Source organism: Oryctolagus cuniculus, chromosome 15 (assembly GCF_964237555.1).
Source record: "Oryctolagus cuniculus chromosome 15, mOryCun1.1, whole genome shotgun sequence".
NCBI classification, from domain to species: domain Eukaryota; kingdom Metazoa; phylum Chordata; class Mammalia; order Lagomorpha; family Leporidae; genus Oryctolagus; species Oryctolagus cuniculus.
Genome location: NC_091446.1, coordinates 10,513,710 through 10,540,123, shown reverse-complemented (window position 1 = coordinate 10,540,123; position 26,414 = coordinate 10,513,710). Strand labels below are relative to the sequence as shown.

Sequence of the window (26,414 nt, the reverse complement as noted above, 5' to 3'; positions counted from 1 at the left end):
GGCTTTGTTCCCTCCCCTCTCCTCCCCTCCCCTCCCCTCCCCTTCCTTTCCCTTCCCTTCCCTGTTTTTTTTTTCTCTCTCTTTTTTTCCCTTTTTGGGCCATTTTAAGTTAAAAAAATTTTTTTATTAATATAAAGAGAACAGGGCCCAGTGCTGTCGCATAGAGGGTGGGACCGCTGCCTGTAGCGCAGGCATCCCATGTGGGCACCGGTTCAGGTCCTGTCTGCTCCACTTCTGACCCAGCTCTCTGCTGCGGCCTGGGAGAGCAGTAGAGAATGGCCCAGGGCCTTGGGCCCTTGTGCCTGCATGGGGGACATGGAGGGGGCTCCTGCCTCCTGGCTTTGGATCGGTGTGGCTCCGGCCGTTGCGGCCAGTTGGGGGGTGAACCAGCGGATGAGGGCCCCCTCTCTCTGTATCTCTACCTCTCCTTCTCTCTGTGTAACTCTGACTTTCAAAAAAATAGATAAATCTTTTAAAAAATATAAAGAGAACAGATTTCATGTATTTCATAGGTACAGTTCTAAGATGGTGACCGTATTTCTGTTTCTCCCCCTCCTCAAACCCCCTCCTTCCCTCCTTTCTTTTTTTCCTTTAATTTTCACAAAGCTGTAGTTTCAATCCATTCTATAATCTCAGGATTAATTCACCACTAACCATAATATTCAACAAGCAAAAAGCAGGAAGATCACAGTTCCACAGGAGTATAAACAAGGGCTAAAAAAATAGTCATGTCATGAGAAGACATCCATTTCATTCCTATTCAAATTTTTTGTATTCTATACTAAGTGCCACATATCAGAGAAAACATAAAATATTTGCCTTTTTTGGGACTGGTTTCACCAAGTATAATGGTTTCCAGTTGCATCCATTTTGTTGCAAAATACAGGGTTTCATTCTTTTTTTATGGCTGAGCAGTATTCCATAGTGTATATAAACCACATTTTCTTTATCCAGTCATTGGGTGATGGATATCTGATTTATTTTATATCTTAGTTATTATGAGTTCAGCTGTGATAAACATAGGGGTACAGATAACTCATCAAATGCTGATTTCATTTCATTTGGGTAAATTCCCAGGAGTGGGATGCCTAGGTCATATGGTAATCTGTTTTCAGATTTCTGAGGAATCTCCATACTGTTTTCCAGAATGGTTATGCTAGTTTACATTCCCACCAACAGTGTATTAGGGTGCCCTTCCCCCATATGCTCATCAGCATTTATTGGTTTTTAAATTTATTTGACAGGTAGAGTTACAAACAGTGAGAGAAAGAGAGAGAGAGAGAGAGACAGAGAGAAAGGTCTTCCTTCCATTGGTTCACTCCCCAAATGGCCGCTACGGCCAGAACTATGCCGATCCAAAGCCAGGAGCCAGGTGCTTCTTCCCGGCCTCCCATGCAGGTATAGGGGCCCAAGCACTTGGGCCATCCTTCACTGCCCTCCCGGGCCACAGCAGAGTGGACTGGAAGAGTGTCACTCCCCCTCTTCGCGGAGGAACGACACCAAACCCTGCCTAGGCTTCATATCCGAGTCACGGCACCATTATGTCGCTCCCCCTCTTCGTGGAGGAACGACACAGGACCCTGCGCTGTTCTTTCGTCTGCTCGGCCCTCCCCGGGTTTGCTGCTGGTTCTTCCCGGGTTGGCTACTATCCCTTCCACCTCCGTGGAAGGGCAGTTCCCCCTGGCCACATTCCCCACTTCCGCAGGGGAGCGGCACACCGCCGGCCGGCTCTTCTCGGGGGCTGCACAGGTGTTCCCTTAGATGTTCCCCTTAGATGTTCCCTGGTGCATGCCGTCTCTCTCCTCCTTTATAGTCCTCCTCCGCCAATCCCAACTCGGCTGCCCACACGCCGAGTACGCTGCTCTCCAATCAGGAGCAAGTCCTACAGTTTATTGGTTGAACTGGAGGCAGCTGTGCGGAAGCTGTTTACTTCTCTCCCAGCGCCATATTGTGGGAGAGCAGATGCATAGAATAAGTCTTAATTCCAGTAACTCAGTCTAGTCCGGTTTGCTCCCCACAGATCCCCCTTTCTTTTTATTTTTTGGCGTTGATATGCTCCTGTCTTCGGTGTCCCGCAGCACACACTCTGCTCTACTTGCTAGAGTTGCCACAGGTTCTTACAATCAGGCAAACCGAATCCGGGTCCTCTCTTCGCCATGTTGTGAGGAGGTTTTTAGGCGCTGATGCGTGCCTGTGTTCGGTGCCCTGCAGCGCATGCTTTGCTCTGCCTGCAGGGGCTTATAAGCCCTAACAATCAGGCAAACCGAATCCAAGCCTTCTCATTGCCGTATTGTGGGGGAGACTTATTAGTGTTGGTTCGTGCCTATCTTCGGTGACCTGCAGCTCATACTCTGGTCGAGCTGCTTGCTGGCGCTTACCGCCTTAATCAGGCAGACCGAATCCAAGCCTCCTAATTGTTGTATTGTGGGGAAGCCTTACTGATGTTAATTCGTGCCTGTCTTCGGTGACCTGCGGCGCATAAGCTGCTAGCTGCCCGCAGGTGCTCATCGCCTCACTTAATCAGGCAGACCGAATCCAAGCTTTCTCATTGGCATGTTGAGGGGAGGCCTTTCTATTTCTCTATTTCTCTATCTCCGGGCATTCCTATTTCTCCCATTTTACTTCTATCTTCCAGCATTCCTATTTCTCTCACTTTACTTCTAAACTTCTATTTCTCTTATCCCTGCAGCTTCCCGGCGCCTCGCCCTGCCAGCAGCTCCGCCCCGAGGCTGCTTCTTGGCGCCTTGCCGGCTCTGAGCCGCTTCAGCCCGCGCCTCTCTCATCTGCGCAGCTTCCCGGCTTTGCGCGGCTTGGCTTCGCGCACTCCGCGGTCTCCACGCCCTTCGCGTCTGCACCACGGCCTCACGCCAGCCCCGTTCCCTATCTACTTGTGCCCCGCACGCTCTCTCTGCGCACGGCAGCCTCTGCGAGTCACACAGCGTAGCTTACGTGTCCGCCACTAGCATTCAATCTAAGTTCCCCGGGCTAGCCTGGCGAATTCAACCCAGCTTACGTCTCCGCCCCACGATTTGGCTTCCCGTCCTTTGCTCCCCGGGCTAATCAGACGGATCCCAATCTGGCTTACGTTTCAGCTTCTGGTTTTAACTTTTCGCCCCCTATTCCCGGGCTAACTTGAGAATCCCAAAGTGGCTTTCGTTTCAGCCTCGGCCTGCCCCCCGCGGCTTCAATTTCCCTAACACTTTTCTCTACCCGGTATGTTTCCCCAAGCTTTCCTCCAACAATATTCCTCCCTCATTTCTCCTGGCCTCTCCCCACAGTCCGCATCCGAGTTTGTTCTAGCTTTCACTTTCGCTTTCGACCTTAGAGATTTCTCCCAGCTTCCCCCCGTAGTCCGTATCCGAGTCTATGCCTAGGCTTTCAATAGCTTCTTCCGGCACCCTTTTCGTCCGGCTTTTCCCTAGGCTGTTTGCTAGTCTCTCTCTCCGGTAATTTCCCATTTCTTCCCGTTTCTTCCCTCCTAAGTTTCCTATCCGTCCTAGGTTTCCTATCCGAGTCACGGCACCATTATGTCGCTCCCCCTCTTCGCGGAGGAACGACACCAAACCCTGCCTAGGCTTCATATCCGAGTCACGGCACCATTATGTCGCTCCCCCTCTTCGCGGAGGAACGACACAGGACCCTGTGCTGTTCTTTCGTCTGCTCGGCCCTCCCCGGGTTTGCTGCTGGTTCTTCCCGGGTTGGCTACTATCCCTTCCACCTCCGTGGAAGGGCAGTTCCCCCTGGCCACATTCCCCACTTCCGCAGGGGAGCGGCACACCGCCGGCCGGCTCTTCTCGGGGGCTGCACAGGTGTTCCCTTAGATGTTCCCCTTAGATGTTCCCTGGTGCATGCCGTCTCTCTCCTCCTTTATAGTCCTCCTCCGCCAATCCCAACTCGGCTGCCCACACGCCGAGTACGCTGCTCTCCAATCAGGAGCAAGTCCTACAGTTTATTGGTTGAACTGGAGGCAGCTGTGCGGAAGCTGTTTACTTCTCTCCCAGCGCCATATTGTGGGAGAGCAGATGCATAGAATAAGTCTTAATTCCAGTAACTCAGTCTAGTCCGGTTTGCTCCCCACAGAAGAGGAGCAACCGGGACTAGAACCTGGCCCCATATGGGATGCCGGTGCTGCAGGCGGAGGATTAACCAAGTGAGCCATGGCGCCAGCCCCAGCATTTATTGTTTTTTGATTTTTGGATGATAACCACTCTCACTGGGGTGAGGTGAAACCTCATCACGGTTTTATACTACTGTGTAGTTTCATACCACTGATTACTGGTGACCCTGAGCACTTTTTCGTGTGTGTATTTGCCATTTGAATTTCATCCTTGGAAAAACGCCTGTCTGTGTCCTGTGCCCATTTCTTGACTGGATTATTTGTTTTGTTGTTGCTGCGTTTCCTGAGCTCTTTATAGATCCTGGATTTTAATCCTTTATTAGTTGTATAGTTTACAAATATTTTCTCCCAATTCTGTTGGTTTCATCTTCACTTTTTAAAAAAAGATTTATTTATTTTTCACTTGGAAGGAAGAATTACAGAGAGAGGGAGAGAAAGGTCTTCCATCTGCTGGCTCACTCCCTAAATGGCTGCAATGGCGAGAGCCAGAAGCTTCTTCCAGGTCTCCCATGTGGGTGCAGAGGCCCAAGCACTGTGGCCATCCTCTGCTCCTTTCCCAGGCACATAGCAGGGAATGGGATCAGAAGTAGAGCAGCTGGGGGGCCAGCACTGTGGCTCACTTGGTTAATCCTCCTCCTTTGGTGCCGGCATCCCACATGGGTGCTGGGTTCTAGTCCCTCTTGCTCCTCTTCCAGTCGAGCTCTCTGCTGTGGCCTGGGAGAGGATGGCCCAGGTGCTTGGGTCCCTGCACCCGTATGGGAGACTGGGAGGAGGCACCTGGCTCCTGGCTTCGGATCGGTGCAGCGCTGGCCGTAGCGGCCATTTGGGGGGTGAACCAATGGAAGGAAGACCTTTCTCTCTGTCTCTCTCTCTCTCTCTCACTGTCTGTAACTCTACCTGTCAAATAATAATAATAAAAAAGAAGTAGAGCAGCCGGGACTCAAACCCAGTGTCCATGAGGGATGTGGGCACCACAGGCAGCAGTTTTACCCACTATGCCACAGTGCTAGCCCCATGTTTTCACTTTGCTGAGTGTTTAGCTGGATGTAATCCCGTTTCTATGTTTTTGCTTATATTGCCTGTGCTTCTGGGTGCTTCTCCAAGAAGTATTTGCCTATGCCATGTGTTGCAGTTTCCCTGATATTTCCCTCTAGTAATCTGATGGCATCAGGTCGCACATTTAGATCCTTGATCCATTTTCAGTTGATTTTTGTATAAAGTATAAGGTAGGGGTCTTGTTTCATACTTCTGCACGAATAGATCCAATTTTCCCAGCACCATTTGTTGAAGAGACTGTCCTTTCTCCAGGGATTAACTTTAGGTTGTTTGCTAAACCGTTAGTTGGTTGTAGATGTGTGCATTGATTTTTCCAATTTCTATTCTCTTCCTTTGGTCTATATGTCTATTTTTGTGTCAGCACCAGGCTGTTTTGATTATAACTGCCCTGTAATATGTCTTGAAATGTGGTATTGTGATGCCTCTGGCTTTGTTTTTGTTGTTTAAGTTTGCCTTAGCTACTATCCAAGGTCTCTTGTGTTTCCATATGAATTCTATTCACAGTATTATTCATATTATGTAATATATAATTATATATAATATATGTATTATATAATTATATATATTTAGATTGACCGATCTGAGAAGAATATCCTTGGTTTTGGGTTGGGAAAACATTGAATCTATACATTGCTTTGGATAGTATGGACATTTTGATTATATTATTTCTTCCAATCCACAAACATGGGAGATTTTTCCATTTTTTGGTGTCTTCTTCTGTTTCTTTAATGTTTTGTAACTTTTACCTTAGGGATCTTTCACATTCTTGGTTAATTTATTCCAAGGTATTTACATTTTTTGTAGCTATTGTAAATTGTACTGATCTTACAAGTTACTTCTCAGCCATGGCATTGTCTGTATACACAAAGGTATTGATTCTTGTGTGATTTTTATATTCTGCAACTTTACCAAACTCTCTTACGAGTTGCACTAGTTGCTTAGTGGAGTGTTTTGGATCCCCTATATTGAGATTTATGTCAACTGTAGACAGGGATAGCTTGACTTCCTCCTTTCCAATTTGTATCCCTTTGATTTCTTTTCCTTACGTAATGGCTCTTCATAAAACTTCCAGAACTATATTGAATAGCAATGGTGAGAGTGGGCATCCTTGTCTGGTTCTGGATCTCAGTGGGAATGCTTCCAACTTTTCCCCATCAATATGATGCTGGCTGTGGGTTTGTCATATATTGCCTTGACTGTGTTGAGGAACGTTCCTTCCATTCCCAGTTTGTTTAAGGTATTTTTTTTTTTAATCATGAAAGGGTGTTGTATTTTGTTAAATGCTTTCTCTGCATCTATTGAGATATCATATGGTTTTTATTCTTCAATTTGTTAATGTGCTGTGTCACATTTATTAATTTGGATTTGTTGAACCATCCCTGCATACTAGGGATAAATCCCACTTGATTTGGGGAATGATCTTTTGTGATGTGTTGTTAAATTCTATTAGCTGGGGGGCCAGCGCTATGGCACAGTGGGTTAAAGCCCTGGCCTGAAGCGTCGGCATCGCATACGGGTGTTGGTTCTAGTCCCGCCTGCTCCACTTCCAATCCAGCTCTCTGCTATGGCCTGGGACAGCAGCAGAAGATGGTCCACATGCTTGGACCCCTGCACTCGCATGGGAGACCTGGAAGAAGCTCCTGGCTCCTGGCTTCAGATCGGCACAGTTCCAGCCGTTGCAGTCATCGGAGGAGTGAACCATCGGAAGGAAGACCTCTCTCTTTGTCTCTACCTCTCTCTGTAACTCTGTCTTTCAAATAAATAAAATAAATCTATTAGCTAGTATTTTGTTGAGGATTTTTGCACCTATGTTCATCAGGGATATTGGTCTATGGTTCTCTTTCTTTATTGTATCCTTTCTGGTTTTGGAATTAAGGTGATAGCAGTCTCAGAGGAGGAGTGTGGAATGATTTCCTCCCTTTCAGTTGTTTTAAGTAGCTTGAGAAGAATTGGAGTCAGTTCTTTAACGGTTTGGTAGAATTCAGCAGTGAAGCCTTCTGGTCCTGCGATTTTCTTTACTCAGCCGTCTTGGATCCCCTTCTCCCACTTTCTGAGCTGTTCTGCTGTCTGCTTTCTCCCTTCCAGCAACCAAGCAAAGTGGTGCCTTTTGGAAAGAGGGGGAAAATCCCCTTTGATTTAAACCCTTTGAATATATATGCTTCTCAAAAAAGAGTGTTAGTTCCCTGGTTAATAATACATGTTTGAGGAATTCCCTGTTAATGAGGAGGGTCAGGAGACCTGTCTTTAAAAACGCATTCATTATGAACATGATATGCATATTCTGGGAGATGAAAGGGCTTTATTTTGATGAAAAAATGAAATGTGGAGAGACGAGGCAGAAACATAGATAACCCGAGTCCCCTGGTATGGTATAAATGTTACTGCCAGGGACAGAAACTTAAATGAGTTTGAAATAAAAATAATTTCATTGCTTCCTGTTAAAGAGACCAGCGGCATAGCAGCTCCATGGAACTCTATGAGATTTGTGATTTAATTGGAGCGGATTTTCATAAATGGGATTGAGAATTGGATTTCACATATTAAAAATTGAGTGCCCTGGATAAAGAGCACTTCTAAGTCTAATTCCTTGGGCCTTCATGGTCCAGTGGGGCGAGTATTCTGCGAATGGCTGTTTTCACAGGTGCTATATGTTCACTTGACTTGCCTGGCTGTGCCCTGGGCTGCCCTTCTTCCAGCTGAACACCTTGTTTCTAGCACAAACTCCCTTATTGTCCCCAGAGTCTGATTTCATTGGTTTCCCTGGCCATTGAGCCTGGCATTTCCTGTGAAGCGGTTAAGGCAAAGACATTTCTTGCCTGCTTGATGCATTACTTCTGGGTATTGGTGTTCCAAATTCAATAGTGGAGTGTTTACTTCTCTGAGCATAGTTCTGGCAGGAATGTGTATGCTTCTGGGCATTTCAGTTTTCCTGTTGCTGTATCTTTTTGGTTAGATTATAAGCTTTTAAAACATATGCTGGTGCAAGTAGTCTGCTAATTTTCCTGCTTCTAAATATATTTTTATGGTCAGCAATTTAGAACCTATGGAAGTGTTAAAATACTTTAAAAAACCATACACTTTCTACTTTGAAATTTCTCTTGTTTTTTTTTTTTTATTTTTTTTTTATTTTTTTTATTTTTTTGACAGGCAGAGTGGACAGTGAGAAAGAGAGACAGAGAGAAAGGTCTTCCTTTGCCGTTGGTTCACCCTCCAATGGCCGCCGCGGCCGGCGCGCTGTGGCCGGCGCACCGCGCTGATCCGATGGCAGGAGCCAGGAGCCAGGTGCTTATCCTGGTCTCCCATGGGGTGCAGGGCCCAAGCACCTGGGCCATCCTCCACTGCACTCCCTGGCCACAGCAGAGGGCTGGCCTGGAAGAGGGGCAACCGGGACAGAATCCGGCGCCCCGACCGGGACTAGAACCCGGTGTGCCGGCGCCGCTAGGCGGAGGATTAGCCTAGTGAGCCGCGGCGCCGGCCGAAATTTCTCTTGTTAATATAATATTTTTATATATAGCCCGCCAAGGGTCTTTTTTATGCTTAGGGATATCTATATCTACATTGTATTTTTTTTCTTTTTTTTTTCTACATTGTATTTTAACATAAACGTGGTGCCACACCATACATGAAATTAGAAACCTGCTTTTTAAATTTGACAGTGTGCCGTGGATGCATTTTGTGGATGCCACGATTTCTTAGTGCCTGCATTGTGTTTCACTGAATGGGTGTTTTGTAATTTATTGAGTCAATGCCTTATTTGTCGATATTTGGGTTATTTCAGTTTTGTATTATCAAAAGTCAGGCTGCATGTTTACAGATTTCCTTAGAATGAATTCTTAAGGGAAGGATTTTGAGAAGTAGGTGTGCAGCCTTTAAAACATGCCATATTGCTCATCTCTACTCAATCCCTCATTCTTAGTGGGAACTCACTGTTTTAATTTTATAGTCTCGATCAAATTTCTGCTCTACTTGTATTTCTTCCCTATTTACTAGGTCAACTCCATGTGGCTGAGGCTTTCATCTGTTTTGTTTATTTTCTCTCTCTTTTTCCTAGAAGAATCTTTGACACAAAGAAACAGCTCAAATATATGCTGGATGTTGAATTAATTACCTTTCATGTCCTTTGCTTATTTGTTTCCTGTAGAGTGCTTGCATTAAAAAAAGTTTATTTGTTTATTTGAAAGGCAGATTAGGAAAGAGAGAGAGGGAGGGAGGAGGAAGTAGGGGGAGAGAGATGGAGTTTCCATCCACTGATTCACTCCCCAGATGGCTGCGATAGCCAGGTCTGGGCCAGGCTGAAGCCCGGAGGCAGAACTCCATCCTGGTCTTCCACGTGGGTGGCAGGGACCCAAGTTCTGCTGCCTTCCCAAGTGCATCTTCAGGAAGCTGGATCGGGCGCAGGACATCTGCAGCTCCAACTGACACTCCAATGTGCCATGCAGGTGTAGCAATTGGTGGCTCAATCCTCTGTGCCACAATGCTGGTTCTGGAGAGAATCTTTTTTATTATTGACTTTGAACTTTTTATATACTAAAGATATTACCTCTTTGTTGTAGAGAGTACAAATATTTTTCTTGCTTTTTGTGTTTTAACTTGGAGAATTATTTTTTCCATACAGAAATATTTATATTTTTGCAGTGCTGATTTCATTAATATTTTGTTTAACTGTGTCTTTCCTACTCAGTTTGATAAAAGGCTCTCTCATTCTGAAATAATGAAACTACAGCTCCGATTTTTTCATTACTTTTAAGAGTTTTGTTTGAAACATTTAAGTTGTTAATTTCCATGAAGGTTTTGGTGAAAGGTAGGGCTTTCCTCCCATGTTTTTTTCTCCTCTGTGATGTGTTAGATGCTGGCTGTAAGACCTTTGAATTCAGGGCTCCAGAGGGAGAGAACTGACATTTGTTGGGGTACTGTTTTCCCAACACGTAAAGCTTGCTCTGCGTATTATGACACTGAACCCACTTAATATGACCCTGCAAGGTGAAAGTTATTCCCAGTTGACAGAGCAGGAGACTGAGGTTTAGGGAGCTGAGAAGGATGTCTGGGGTCAATAAATTTAGACCCAGGACTCCCAACCCCGACTCTGTCTGTGGCATTCTGTTTTCTGGGCCCAACCCCTGCATGCTCAGTGCTAGTGGAGTGTCCTGCAGGCCTTTTATGGTGCTGACTACAGACCTATAGCCTGTAGCTATCACAACACGAAATTCTTGAGTGAAGACATTGGGCGAAAAGTGCTATTTTTGTGGAGGAAGCAAAGATGTGATTATTGCCTTTCTCGCTATCCTAAGACCTGGCCGAGTACCCAAAACATGTTTTTCTTGGCTCCTGGGCTTGATGTTGTTGAAGAGAAGTACAGGAGTTAGAAGCAGAGAGTGCAAATTGTAACCACTTAACACAGAATGAAAGCTAGCACGTAGAAAATGAGGGTAATGATTATTATTTAAGATGTGTATGGGGCCGGCGCCGCGGCTCACTAGGCTAATCCTCCGCCTTGCGGCGCCAGCACACCGGGTTCTAGTCCCGGTCGGGGCACTGGATTCTGTCCCGGCTGCCCCTCTTCCAGGCCAGCTCCCTGCTGTGGCCAGGGAGTGCAGTGGAGGATGGCCCAAGTGCTTGGGCCCTGCACCCCATGGGAGACCAGGAGAAGCACCTGGCTCCTGCCATCGGATCAGCGCGGTGTGCCAGCCTCAGTGCGCTGGCTGCGGCGGCCATTGGAGGGTGAACCAACGGCAAAAGGAAGACCTTTCTCTCTGTCTCTCTCTCTCACTGTCCACTCTGCCTGTCAAAAAAAAAAAAAAAAGAGAGAGAGATGTGTAAAATGCATTCAAATGATCATGGTTAGGCAATCTGGGATGGCAAGTGTTATCATTTTACTGTTAAAACCCAACTGGCTCCATTGAGTTGACGCCCAGCACTGGCAGTGGTAAGTTTTTGAGGAGCTCTGTTTTGTACAGTTGTGCCGTCATCACGTTTATTAGGTTTTCTGCAACAACAGTATTTTATTTACCATAATATTTTTTCCAAACTGTAAACAACAAATGAATAATCTTGGAGGGTACTTTTAATGATGTGAAGAATTTAAATTCTGTAGCAGTGAGAATCACTGGCAGGCTAACATATTTTCTAACACCAAAGGAATATAAAGCAATTGTGCCTTTCCGGAGGCTTCTGTTTATGCACATGGCATAAGGATTTACATTTTTATGTTTATTCATATTAACTAATGCTCACAGTTAATTTGAAAGTTAAACTTGGACAAAAACGACTGTTTTGTGTTTTATAGAATAAATGTAGATGGGTTCCCTATGAGAACATATCATCTTTTTAAAAAATATTTATGGGGTTGATGCTGTGGCGTAGTGGATAAAGCCACCATCTGCAGTACCAGCATCCCACATGGGCGCTGCTTTGAGTTCTGGCTGCTCCACTTCTGATTCAGCTCCCTGCTTATGTGCCAGGGAAAGCAGTAGAAGATGGCCCAAGTGGTTGGGCCCTTTCACCCATGTAGGGGACCCAGTAGAAGCTCCTGGCTCCTGGCTTTAGATCAGCCCAACTCTGGCTATTGCAGCTATTTGGGAAGTGAACCTATGGATAGAAGATCTCTCTCTCTCCCCACCCCATTTGTAACTCTGCTTTCAAATAAAGAAATAAATCTTTACAAAATATTTATTTATTTGAAAGATAGAGTTACAGAGAGAGAGACAGACAGACAGAGAAAGACACACCTTCTATTTGCTAGATGACTTCCACTCCCTAGGTGACTATAATAGCCAAGGCTGGGTCAGACCGAAGCCAGGAGTTAGAAACTTCATCCAGATCTCCCAAGTGTGTGGGCCATCTTCTGCATTCTTCCCAGGCTCATTAGCAGGGAGCTGGATGAGAAGTGGAGCAGCCAGGACATGAACTGGCACCCATATGGGATGCTGGTGTTGGAGATAGAGGCTTTACTGCCTATGCCACAATACTGATGCCAATAAGTATATATCATCTTTAGAATTATAGAAAATATATAGTAAATAATAAAATAAGAATGAATACAATATATTAGATAATATATAGCAAATGTTACATAAATATAAATGTATTATGTAATTATTATAAATTATATATGTGGGTATTTCTTTTTATTTTAGATTTTTTTTGACAGGCAGAGTGGACGGTGAGAGAGAGAGAGAGACAGAGAGGAAGGTCTTCCTTGTCCGTTGGTTCACCCCCCAATGGCCGCTGCCGCTGGTGCGCTACAGCCAGTGCGCTACGGCCGGCACTGCGCTGATCCAAAGCCAGGAGCCAGGTGCTTCCTTCTGGTCTCCCATGCGGGTGCAGGGCCCAAGCACTTGGGCCATCCTCCACTGCACTCCTGGGCCACAGCAGAGAGCTGGACTGGAAGAGGGGCAACCGGGACAGAACCGGCGCCCCAACCGGGACTAGAACCCGGTGTGCCGGCGCCACAGGTGGAGGATTAGCCTATTGAGCCACAGCACCGGCCTTTATTTTAGATTTTATTTATTTATTTGAGAGGCAGAGTTACAGACAGTGAGAGGGAGAGACAAAGAGAGAGGTCTTCCTTCCATTGGTTCACTCCCCAGATGGCCGCAACAGCTGGATCTGCGCCGATCCGAAGCCAGGAAGCCAGGAACTTCTTCCAGGTCTCCCATGTGGGTGCAGGGGTCCAAGCATATGGGCCATCTTCTACTGCTTTCCCAGGCCACAGCAGAGAGCTGGATTGGAAGAGGAGTAGCTGGGACTAGAACCAGTGCCCATATGGGATGCTAGTGCTACAGGTGGAGGATTAACCCGCTGCGCCACAGTGCCGGCCCCTATATGTGGGTATTTCAAAAAGCTTGTGGAAATGGAATTAAGAGACAAGTTCTGGTCCAGAAAATATTGAAATCCATACATATAGGGATCCTTAAGAACATGATTGAAAATGCATATTATGTAAAAGCGGCATAGGTGTCATTTTTTTTTACATTGAAATCGACTTAACTTTTAATTGTATTTTCAATTAACTTCTTTAAGTATCCTTGTAAATATATTACCAATAGTATCTATAGTTTAAAATTAAAAGGTGACAGAGTGTCCTTTCCATTTTGCAAATATTTTCTCCTGGTGTGGCTGGCGTCTCATTTCCTAGAGGTGTCTTTTGACTGACACACTTACTCTCAGTGAAGTCTTTTTCTCTGCTCTAGCACTTTTTGTGTTCTACAAATTGGCGGGCTACACCAACACTGCAAAGATTTCTCCTGCATTTCCTTCTTTTTATTTATTCATTTTTATTTATTTGACAGGTGGAGCAAGAGAGAGAGAGAGAAAGAAGAGAGAGAAGAGAGAGAGAAGAGGAGAGAGAGAGGAGGAGAGGAGAGGAGAGGAGGGAAGGGAAGGGAAGGGAAGGGAAGGGAAGGGAAGGGAAGGGAAGGGAAGAGAAGAGAAGAGAAGAGAAGAGAAGAGAAGAGAAGAGAAGAGAAGAGAGAGGAGAGGAGAGAGAGGAGAGAGAGGAGAGAGAGGAGAGAGAGGAGAGAGAGGAGAGAGAGGAGAGAGAGGAGAGAGAGGAGAGAGAGGAGAGGAGAGGAGAGGAGAGAAGGGAAGGGACAGACACACACATAGGGAGAGCTCTTCCACCCAGTGGTTCGTTCCCCAAGCGCTCACAGTAGTTTGGGCTGGGCCAAGCTGAAGCCAGGAGCCAAGAGGCAGGCCTTCCTGGGGGTGCATTAGCAAGTTCCATGGACAGCAAAGCAGATTTCTTCCTCTATTGTCATCTTCTTTCTTTTTTTATCCTTTTTGGCAAGTTTCAAGGTAAGAAAGTCAAGCACAGAACGCTTTTCCTTTCTTCATCTGAGAGTCCACACTGGCTTTCAACCGGCTTTGACGTAACTAATTTCCTCCGAAGACTCTCAAGAATAAAATGCTAGAAAAGGGGCCAGTGTTATAGAAGCTTCTGAACAAAACAGTGAACTGTATGTAACTTTGTTCTCTGGTCAAATTGCCTGTCTTTAACTCCGCGGTTTACACTGGGGCAATCCTAACTAGTTAACCACCGGTAGGTTGTGTGTCACTCATGCACCACCTTATCCAGTCACGAGATATTTATGGAGCACTCATTGTATGCCCGCCACTGTGCCAGCTACAGCTTTAAAAGGGCAGCCTGGAGCTGGGGAATATTTGGGTAATCTTGAAAAATGAAAAATAGCTCAAAGTGACAGTACCTTGCATAGAATTAAAACTCAGCACACAGTGACTGGTTAATGTGCACATCTTAGTGACTGATTTGGAAACACAAAGGATGACATTTTTCCTTTGTTGTTCTTGGGAGAGAACTCACTCACTGTTCATGGTTTGATGTTAAGATCTTGTTTTTTAGTTGCTCGTATATAAGAGAACTCAAAAGTGTTGAACTTTTGGAGGGCAATAGTCACATTACCCTAAAGCCTGGCCACACAATTGGTAGACTTCTTTAAACTCAGGGTAGTTCAATCCACCCTTGAGGTAGAGGACAATGGTGTTCTGGACTTGGGACAGAAAGATTTCTGATTAGACACTCAATGACTTATGTAAACGACTGTTTATAAACACTTGAGATTTTCACAGCACTGAGATTGGTAGCATAAGGGACTCCCTTCTCTGCCTTTCTGCTCAGTTCACTTAGCCTCTTCCAAGTCTTGCTTTTGCAGCCTTTTATTTATCTTCATTCTTTTCTTCCAGATGCTCTCTGTATGACTTTTAAGCACTCGTCCCTAAACTTTCTTGGTATCCCATTGGTGAGAGTATGAATTCAGATACTGCACTTGATCTTAGCCAATAAGTCGAGAAGCAATGAATTCAATCAGAACCCGAGAGAGACTTTGATGTTACGTTCAAAGGGAGGAAAATACCGGTTTCTTGGGATGCAGTTAGCTCCTAAGCAAACTATGGAATCATTTCTCCAAAAGGGTGAAACTGGAGAAGTTACTTCAAAGCTTGAGCAGATAGCTGAGCCTGCCAGTGAGCAGGCCATGCGTAGAGAGTTGGGGGTAAGAGTGGTCAGAGCAGGAATCCTTGAGATGCGTCTCTGATTTGAGTTAAGTGGGTATAGAGTATCTGTCCCTCCTCACAATGAAGTCAGTGCACAGTGAATGCAGGCCTGCTTAGAGCTCTTGAGTGGCTTATGAGTTTTTCTGCACCAGGAGGCAAGGCAAGTGCTTAAAATTGATGGGGAGTGTCCTAGCCCATTACCGAGCCTGTGAGTGAGAAGCGTGGATCAATTGCATTTGGAAGGAGGGTTGACAAACTGTCAGGCTAAGCAAATGACAGTGAAGCCTGGAGCTGATTCTGTCAGAAATACAATATTCATGCAACTGAAAAGGAGTAACATTATCGCTCCTGAAATACCTGAACCTTTGATATTTCCCTCAGCACAGAGAATGAACCTGATAGGATCTCACAACTAAAGATCTTAAAAACATAATAGGAACACAGAGTCTGGCCAGCAATGATCTGAGCACAAGTTGCGACATGGAAAGAAGAGAAAACAGACTTTAGGGAGCTCACGTAAGCCAGATGTTAGAAGCAGTAGTGGCTGGCGCAGGGGCTCACTAGGCTAATCCTCCGCCTTGCGGCGCCGGCACACCGGGTTCTAGTCCCGGTTGGGACGCTGGATTCTGTTCTGGTTGCTCCTCTTCCAGTCCAGCTCTCTGCTGTGGCCTGGAGGGCAGTGGAGGATGGCCCAGGTGCTTGGGCCCTGCACCCCATGGGAGACCAGGAGAAGCACCTGGCTCCTGGCTTCGGATCGGCGCAGCGCGCTGGCTGTAGCTGCCAATCTGGGGGGTGAACCAACGGAAGGAAGACCTTTCTCTCTGTCTCTCTCTCTCAAGGAGCCTGTGGAAAATGGAATTAAAAGATAATTCTAATTTGGTGCAAAAAGTTTTGAAACCCATGCATAGTTTTTTTCCTAAGACATGTTTTCCATGAACATTTTGAAGTCCCTGTGCATACTGTGAGGAGGCCAGCGATGTTCCCTTGATCACAAGTCCTTGCTGGGTTGTGGAAGACTCCATCCAGGACTGGGAGGGGTCCCTTCTAACCAGACATTTCAGATCCTTCTCAAAAAAATGTGTGCTCGGGTTTCTACTTCTGGCCTTCCAGAACTGCCAGACCTGACTTTGATGTTTCTGAGTCACCCACGTTGTAGGACCACATCAAGGTCCTCTTTGACTTATGGAGGCAAAGACATTAAAATCTTGAACAACTGCCATTTGGACAAGAGGGGAGAGCAGGTCTTCCATGGATTATTAATAATAACAAATTTTGGAGTGAGTCCTGCAAGCTCCAGGAGACTTATACTGCACTTGACCCCTGAAAAGCTCCCATTTTATGATATCTTAAGGTCCCCGAGACACTTGAAGGCAGCATAATTTTCATAGTTACAGGAAAAGAGGTTTATAACTAAGCTTGCAGTACATTTGCATTTACTGCAAATATCACAGTTACATTTTAATTTTTTATTGATTTATTTACTTGAGAGAGGAGAATGCTCCCTCTTGCACTGGGTCACTCCTGAAATGCCCACAGTGACTGGGGCTGGACTTGGTGGGAGTGCAGTCCAGGTCTCCTAGGAGGGTAGCAGGAGTCCAGGAACTTGAGCCGTCCCTGCTGCCTCCCAGGCTCTGCGGGCAGGGAACTCGAGTCAGGAGTCAAAGCCAGGAATCCCTCCCAGGTTCTGTAGTGTTCTAACTGTAGGCTAACCACCTGCTGCCTCAGAGCTGAGTTTTACACAGCATTCCCCCATCTTATTTTCTCCTCTCCCAGGAGGCTCCTGGGAACCCCACAGAGTCTCGGGCAGGACTAGCTACACCAGGAAATTGATGATGCCTGTGAATTGTGCTGGCTGTGGGCCAGTGTTTTTCCAGTGATTATCTTGGATGGTGAGGGCAGATGGCCAAGGAGGCAGATGTTGGTGGTGAAAGGAAGGTTGGAGGCAAATGTGTCCTAAAAAAGTGCCTGCAAAATAAGGGGTCATTTTGCTTCAAGGTGTTTAAAATTTCACTACTGTGTTAACACTTAGAATTACATCTGTGGCTTTGCATTAGCTCAGGGAATTATGGTCACCTTGCAATTTAGTAGGTTTTTTTTTTTTAAATAGATTCCCTTAACATATCTCTTAGCAAGTACTCTAGCAATAGAGATCTTACTTGAAAAATAATCTCAATGCAGTCTAGAGCTTAATGTGTATTGGAATTGCCTATTGATTTCACTATACCCTGATCATATTTTCCTTATCTTCTGTACAAAGCTAAATACAATTGTTAGTTAAAAATTCCCCTCCATATCGGTTATAAATGCTTTAAAATATTCTTTTTATGCATCTAAAATCAGTACTTTTCATTATTTCTTCAGTTTTTCTGCCTGCTGATAATCTACCTCTGTGTGTTTTGTTTAATGTCTTCTAGGCCTGTTGTCTGATTTAGGGTTGGCAAGAATCAGTGACATTGCCAGCCACAACAGAGTGGGCATATGGGGAACCCTGGAGCTGTAATAGGTACACTCTACTTTTCCTTTTTCTATTTTTTTAAAAGATTTATTTATTTGAAAGACAGAGTTACAGAGAGAAAGGAAGAAGAAGAAAGATTTTCCACCTGCTGATTGACTCCCCAAATGGCCACAATGGCCAAAGCTGGGCCAGGCTAAAGCTAGGAGCCCGAAACTCCACCCAGGTCCCCGATGTGAGTGACAGGGGCACAAGTATTTGGGCCATTTTCTGCTGCTTTTCCAGGCACATGAGCAGGGAGCTGGTTCAGAAGCAGGGCAGCTGGGATCTGGGCCAGCACTCCAATATAGGATGCCAGCATTGCAAGTGGCAGCTTAACCCACTGCGCCTTTATATTCTTAAAAACAAAAATATTCTCATAAAAAGTCCTAGAATATAGAATACAGACTCAGCTTTGGCAGTAAATTCACTGAAATAAGTAAAAACGGCAAAATTTGGCTTCTTTTTGATGGTCTAGGGTTGTCTTTATTTCATTCATTTATCTATTTAAAAAACAGACACAGAAAGAGATCACTTCCCAAATGCGAGCAACAGTGAGGGCTGGGTCAGGCAGAAGCCAGAAGCTCAATTCAGGCCTCCCACACGAGTGGCAGGGACCCAGGGTCTTGAGCCATCACGTGAGGGCTCCCTGGGTATTCATTAGCAGGAAGCTGGACACAAAAGTGGAGCCAGGACTTGAACCCAGGCACTCTGATATGGGGTATACATGTCTCAGGTGGTGTCTTGAACACTGTGCCGAATGCCCACCCCACTCTCTTCTTGGTTGGATCCATTTCCTTTTCTATCCCCAGGACTTGTGTCCTAACTCATAACCACTGAACACCTGAGTGAAGTGAGACAGCTTAAGCAAAGTGTGAGTTTTAATGTAGCAAATGCCAGCCCTCAGTTTCTGGAGAGAAGCCAGTGAGTCCCTGTCATGTCTGATGAGAAGCAGGTGCAAAATAGGCCGCTCTAATCAATGCTAAGTGCCCACGTCTTTCTAAAACCCAAGTGTTACATGCTTTACAGTCCCGTGGTTTGATGGCAAATGCAAATGATAAAGAGAACATTATATGCACGTCATTAAAGTGTTGTGTTGCAGCTCAGTCATAACTAATGATAATGAAATGCTGACTGAACTCTGTGCTAACACTGGATTGAACCAGAGAGCCTCCAGCTGTCGCCGTGTATTCTGGATGCAATGGAAAATAGACTGGGTCCCGACTAGACTGAGCTAAGAGTCCGCACTAAGAACCCTTTGTTGAAATGTGTGATAACATCCCTTGAATGACATGAATAATGTCTCGGCTTGATGATTTGTGAACACTGAAAATATGCCTGTGCATTTTGATGATGGTTTCTGAAGTGTGAATTTTATGGGGATTTCCATTCTCCCACTAAACTGTTTATTAGTGATTTTTAGTAATTATTTTTAAAAAATGTTTTCATTTTATTTGCAGGGCAGAGATACAGAGACAAAGATCTTTCATCCATTGAGTCACTCCCCCAGTCACCTGCAACAGGCCAACCCAGAAGCTTGGAACTCCATTCAGGTCTCCTCCTTGTGAGTGGCAGGGACCCATCTACTTGAGCTATCACCTGCTGCATTAGCAGGAGGCTAAAATGGGAAGCAGAGCCAGGACTCAAACCTGGGCAGTTTGGCACAGGATGTGGGCATCCCGAGTGGTGTGTTAACTGCTGTGCAGGAAACAGTGTAGGGGGCCGACACTGTGGTGTAGTGGATAAAGCCGCTGCCTGCAGTGCCGGCATCCCATAAGGGCGCTGGTTTGATTCCCAGCTGCTCTACTTCCGATCCAGCTCCCTGCTACGGCCTGGGAAAGCAGTAGAAGATGGCCCAAGTCATTGGGCCCCTGCACCCATGTGGGAGACCTGGAGGAAACTCCTGACTTTGGATCTGCATAACTGAACCAGCAGAGGGAAGATCTCTCTCTCTCTCTCTCTCTCTCTCTCTCTCTGCCTCTTTATAACTCTGCTTTTCAAACAAATAAATAAATCTTAAAAAAAAGGGAAAGAAACAGTATATGACAGAGGTCAAGATGGTCAAGTGTATGGAAGTAGACTTTCTTGAGTTTGAATTGCAACCCTACCAGCTCTTGGTTGTATGATCATTTCTTCTTCTGTAAAATTGGGATAAGAACAGAAGCTTTGTCTTCTGGTACCATGAAGATTAAATCAGACAATGCGTCATCCCTAGAAGGGCTGAAATAGCCAGATAAATGGCGTCTCCTCACCTGGAGTATTCTGGTCTATCTAAATATGACCTTAGAAAAGTAATTCAGAAACTACTGCATAGGACGTTTCAATCTGGGCTGACTTTGCAAGTGAGAGCCTGCCCAGATCAAAGTAATACCAATACTTCAGATTCAATGTGGTTTTTTTTTATGGTTAAAAAAAATTTGAGTTTTATTGTTTTCACTAAATAATATTTTAAAAAGTTTTTTCATTTTTGAAGGCAGGGTTTAGATTATTCGATTTTGATCCATTTATTTAATTTTTAATAATGAAGGGGAAAGAGATCATGGCCAAAAAATAGTAGTTACCCCCACCCCATCCCCAAAGCTCTAGCTGCTCCTACCCAACTCGGTGCCTGATGTTCAGAGGGCGGCACGCCCGGCCCTTGACACTGCCCTTGAAGGTGTCAGTTTTGGCTCTCAGCAGGTTTGTCAAACCAGACCACCTGGTGGGCTAAAGTCCAAAAATTCTTTCCAGGCTTTCTGAACATCAGCTGATCAGATATAAACTGTCATCAGTTTGTAAGACTGGGTGGGGGGCATGGTTAAGAGCAGGAAGGTGGTGGAGGACAGAAAGTCTAGGCCATGCAAGCCTCTTCCTGGGCCACTGGCTCTGGATCCAGACTTGAAGAGAGGTCAGGGTAGATGGACACCAGGTGTCTTACGAAAGAAAGCCACCCCTCGAGGAGGAGGGGCTAAGATGTGCCGTGCAAAATTGTTCTTTGCACAGAGGCACGGGAGAAAGGGCAGCAGACTCTTCCATTTGGACAGCGTGGCAAGGAGGCTCTTCTGGTACCACGGAGGAAGAAGAGGCGGAACCCTGAGGTCTGGGCCAGACGTAAGACCGCTGCACACACAGGTCAAACAAAGACGCCATCAGGAACCCTCAGAGCCAAGTTCTGGCTGCACACATCGGCTCTACAGGCAGGAGATTCCGGCTGTGAACCAGGCCAGGGTCAAGCTCAGGCTGCCTGGCTGTGGCTGGTGGGGAACGTGTTACATTCTATTCTCAGAGGGAACAGTGGCCATGATGTAGTAAAAAGAGACCTACAAGAAGCAGTCAATACGTAGAGAACATTTTAACATATTTTTTCATATATATATATTTAAAGTTTAGAAAAATAAAACTAATTCAAGCCATGCCTTCTGCAAAAAAATTAAGAAGAAAAAGAAAAGAAAAATCAAATTTAAAGTGAGAGCTCTGTCTGCTGCTCTGGTCTCAAGAGTCACTACTTGTCCTGGCTCCTGGCTTCGGATCAGCGCGGTGCGGCCATTGGAGGGTGAACCAACGGCAAAGGAAGACCTTTCTCTCTGTCTCTCTCTCTCACTGTCCACTCTGCCTGTCAAAAAATAAAATAAAATAAATAAATAAATAAAAGGAGTCACCGCTTGCTATTTTTATTTTGGAAGAAAAGTTGTAAAAGTTTCTCTCAATCACTAGAAGGCAAAAGTAGCCACTTATGAAGCAGGATGGCAGGAACGGACGAGGGGCGGAAAGGCAGAAGTGAAAGGCAGAGTGGGAACAGAAATCTCAAAAGTAAAACCAGCAAGGTGAGGGTTCCAGAGGGGCTGTGGGAAGGACGAGGTGGCCGGAAGCCTGCCCGTCCGCTTTTCAATTACTCTCTCGTTCTGTTTTGTTGGGTGTTTTGTCTGTCCAAGTCTAAGATCTACCGTTCACAAGAGCCAACAGCAAACACAGGCTGCCTTCCTCCCCGGGCCTGCGTGCCCCGAGCCTCTGCGCCGGATGCGGTGAGGGTCCTGGGCGCGCATGGGCCCGGCTGGCAGGTTGCTGCTGCGGTATCATCTGGCTTTCCTGCTCCCTCAGATGCGCTTCACATATTTCCTATTCCCCGCACAGGGCTCAGCGCCCGCCGCTCTCTGCCTTTGCTGTTGTCCGCCTGGTGTGGGGGTGTCGGAACAACATCTTCCATGACTGCGATGTTTCCTTCTTGCCATTTCCAGTCTTTAACGGTCTTGCGAGCGGTCGGCAGAGCTGCCGGGCCTCTAGGAGACACCAGCGCTGCTCGCACAGGCCTGGCTCGGCTCCTCCTCCTCCGCCTGCGCTCTGCTGGCAAGCTTACTGACGCCGAGGGCGCTAGGGGAGCCGGGGTTTCTGTTTGCACGTTAATTGTTTTCACTTCTGCAAGTGTGCAAGCAAAATGTCAGCATTTTTGAGCTTCCCACTGGAAGGGGGACATTTTGAAGGCAGCATTCTGGACTGGTAGTTGAAGTCTACCGCCTCTCCCTGCAGCCGCTGCTCGGGGCAGGCAGGTGCAGCATCCTACCTAGCTCCCAACGTGGAAGCCTTCCCCAGAGGGTCGCCGTCTTGGGAGAGCAGCCGCAGCAGGCCGAAGCTGGGCTCCCGACCTCCGCGTGTTTTCAGACGGTTATTTAATGTGATCTGAATAACGCTGGTTATTCCCTGTTTGCCCTGGAGACCTAGCACACAAAGCTGGTTTCCCTGCCTCCGCTTTTGTCTCCTTCCTCATCTTTCTGCATGCTCTCGCCTCAGTTTGCTTTCCAAATACAGATCTGAGCCTGCATCCAGCAATCAAAAAAGAGGCACTCTGGGCCGGCGCCGCGGCTCACTAGGCTAATCCTCCACCTAGCGGCGCCGGCACACCGGGTTCTAGTCCCGGTTGGGGCGCCGGATTCTGTCCCGGTTGCCCCTCTTCCAGGCCAGCTTTCTGCTGTGGCCCGGGAGTACAGTGGAGGATGGCCCAAGTGCTTGGGCCCTGCACCCCATGGGAGACCAGGATAAGCACCTGGCTCCTGCCATCGGATCAGCGCGGTGTGCCGGCCGCAGCGCACCAGCCGCGGCGGCCATTGGAGGGTGAACCAAAGGCAAAGGAAGACCTTTCTCTCTGTCTCTCTCTCTCACTGTCCACTCTGCCTGTCAAAAAAAAAAAAAAAAAAAAAAAAAAAAAGAAAAAAAGGAGGCACTGTTTTTGCAGGAAGCACCAGCTGTTTGGATGGTCTCAGCCTAGAACCACCAGGTCGAGCTCATTCGTGGAGCTGAGTGTGGCTGGTGGGAGAAGGGGCATCAGCCAGGATCCCACCCAGGGGATCAACGGCGCAGTCCATATGAGTGAATTGAAAAGAGCTTAACACAAGGACTATTTTCAGGGTATTTGAGAGGATTAAGGGAACCCAGCAGGGGATATTACGGTACCCTCAGCAGCTCATAACCTCCCAAGGCCTGAAGCCACAGTGCCCGCCTCCTGGGAGCACCACCAGCCAGGAGCCGTGGTCTTTGGCAGTAGAAACTGATGGCGGGAAGTGGCTGGGGAGTAAAAGCCACGCTCTCCCTTTCCCTAAAGTATCCGGGCACACACACACCAAGGGGTCCCCATTGCCCAGGTGAAGGAGCTACTGCAGCCAGCGTTCTTCCACCACACACTCACTGCCCAAGGTTTGGACCTTCTGTGACCACTGATGCCACATTTTTTAAAGTAAAGATTTATTTATTTATTTATTTATTTATTTATTTTTGAAAGGCAGAGTTACAGAGACAGAGGGAAAGGGGGGGAGGGGAGAGATTCCATCTGCTGGTGCTCTCCCCAGTGGCTACAATTGCTGGGGTTGGGCCAGGCCTAAGCCAGGAGCCAGTCTCTTCTTCTGGGTCTCTTGGACTTGGGCCATCTTCTACTGCTTTCCCAGGCCATACCAACCAAAGAGCTGGATTGGAAGTGGAGCAGCTAGGACTAGAACAGGCACCCATATCGGATGCCTGCACTGCAGGTGGCAGCTTTACCCACAACACCACAGTGCTGGCCCCCAAGCCTGGCTTTTAAATGCTTATAAATAATTGAACTTCTTTCATTTGGATGTTCCTTACACATCTCAGTATACTTTTAGTTGTTTTTCACATGCCTCTATCTCCCATAGGTAATTTATACTATCTGTGTATCCCTGGTGGTAGATTTATACTTACTGAGGAGGTTCTTTGTGTGCTTTTCCTATAAACTTTTCAGGTCACAACTGATGGGTTTTTATAGCTGTCCAATTCACTCAATCAGTTTCTCCTTGAATAGGAAGAATTACTCTGCTGAGTTTTCTAGACATTAGCAATACATAAAAATCCTGTAATAAAGTATGCCATCATCTCTTTTTGAAAATGAGTAGTGAGGCATGACAATTTCTTTCTAAAGCAATAATCAAGAAAAAGAGCCCTGCATTTAATTCATTACTAAGCCCTTAGAAAGCGCAAAGGAAAAATAAACATGTTCACTCATTAGAGTCAACTTGAAGCCCCAAATTATAGGTTCTTACAACTTTGACTTAATTGCTATTACAAAGAAGAGCAAGTTTCTACGATCAGATATCTCACGGAATACAAAAGCACTAACCCTTGACATTTGGGAAAGTGATATAATTATCTTTGCCACAACCTGTACTGATTTTCTTTCACACTGGATTAAAAAAAGTCAGAATTGGCTACAAAGCCAAACCTAGGAAATTTAAATGAAAGTTTTCTTCCCAAAACACACAGTCTATGATAAGAATGTAGGCTGTGACCTTTCCCACTATCCACAGGGATAATGAATAATGAGTATTCTTATTAAAATTGAGACTTGGTTGACTTGAAAGTTACACACTTTTTTTTAAAAAAAAGATTTATTTATTTATTTGAGAGGTAGAATTACAGACAGAAGGAGAGACAGAGAGAAAGGTCTTCCACCCACTGATATTCACTTCCCAAATGGCCGCAACAGCCAGAGCTGGGCCAATCCAATGCCAAGAGCCAGGAGCTTCTTCCGGGTCTCCCACATGGATGGATGCAGGGACCCAAGCACTTACCCAATTTCTTGAAACCAAAAATTGAAGCTTTCATTTTTATGGTCTGTTATCAGAGTGGGTGTGGTGGTTGGATCATGGGCTAGGAACCACTGCACCCAGGGCAGGAGAAAGGAGAGAACAACCCGGGGAATGAGCCAAGGTGGTGGGCACTGGTGGGAGGGAGCCCTGCCCTGCGCCCAGCTCGGGCTCTGTCCCAAGGGAATTGCTTCTTTTTCAACTTTGAGTCCTGTTTGTTCTCAGTTCTTCTTCTTCTTCTTTTAAGATTTATTTTTTATTTGAAAGAGTTACAGGGAGGGCGAGGGCAAGAGAGAGAGAGAGAGAGAGAGAATATTCCATCTGCTGGTTCATTCTACAAATGGCTGCAAAGACAGGAGGTGAGCCAATCTGGAGCCAGCAGCTTCCTCTGGGTCTCCATGTACAGGGGCCCAAGGACTTGAGCCAGCTTCTACTGCTTTCCCAGGCCATAGCAAAGAGCTGGATCGGAAGTGAAACAGCTGGGAGTAGAACTGGTGCCCATATGGCATGCCGGCACTGCAGGCAGCAGCTTTACCCAATACGCCACAGAGCTGGCCCTGCCCACATGTTATTATCCATCCTCTTTCTCCTGGATGCAGAGCCCTCAGTACGAGAGGGTACAGTCTATGGTTATTCAGGCCTCCCTTCTGTATTTTGTTTTTCTTACTGATCTGTAAGGGTAAGAGTTCTTTTTTTCCTCCATGTGATATGTGATGGATATTGATCCTACATCCATGAAGTAGGTTGCCAAGATTAACATATATATATATATATATATATATGATATACTTATTTATGTGAATATTTGAAAGGAAGTGGGGTAGAGAGAGAGAGAGACAGAGAGAGATCTTCCACATGCTGGTTCACTCCCCAAATGCCTACAATAGTCAGGACTGGGCCAACCAAAGCCAGGAGTCTGGAGCTCCATCCAGGTCTCCCAGGTGGGTGGCAGGGGCCCAAGCTCTCGGGTTGTCCTCCACTGCCCTTCCACACATACTAGCAGGAAGCTCGATCAGAAGCAGAGCAGCTGGGACTCCAACCGGTGCTCCAACGTGGGATGGCAGCGTGGCAAGCAGTGCCTTAACCCGCTGGGCCGCCGCACTGGCCCTAGTTGCAGACATCTTCGCCTGGGGTTGCTTTCTAACTTTATTTACAGAATGCTTTTCTGTGAACACTTCCAAGGTTTTAAGAAGCAGACTCTATCCATCTTTCTGTTTATAGTTTCCTTTCTCTGTGTTGCCTGAATCAAAGGCTGGTGAGGGCCAGGCTGCAGGAGATAGGTCCGTGGCCTGGATCTGGCCCTGCGGAGGTGTTCGTTGAGCTGTCAGGCTGTTCCAAGCAGGGTGGCAGTGCAGTGTCTTTTGCTGCATGGGCCTGTTCACCTCCAGGCCGGGTGAGAAGCTGAGAGGACTTCGCTGTGGTTTGAGGCTGGGAGCCGCGTGCTGGCCACAGAGACTGCAGGGTCTTTCTCTGTAAGCACAGAGCAGAGCCTTGTAGGTGAGGGGCCTGACTTCCAGAGCAGCTCCCAGAGCTGCCCACTTCCCTCCCCATGGCCCCAGTGTCACACGGCCGGCCTGTGCCAGAGCCTGGCTGACCCCAGGGCCGAGCCTTGCATCCCAGTCTCCTGTGCGCAGAGGCTGGCATGGTCTGGGGACCAAACTTGCCACTTGGGGGC

At 46.5% G+C, this 26,414-nt stretch overlaps 1 pseudogene; it reads right to left on the bottom strand.

The window, feature by feature from the left end:
* Positions 1-21,584: 21,584 nt before the first annotated feature.
* Positions 21,585-25,860, bottom strand: LOC100355574 (protein LSM12 pseudogene; annotated as a pseudogene).
* Positions 25,861-26,414: the final 554 nt, after the last annotated feature.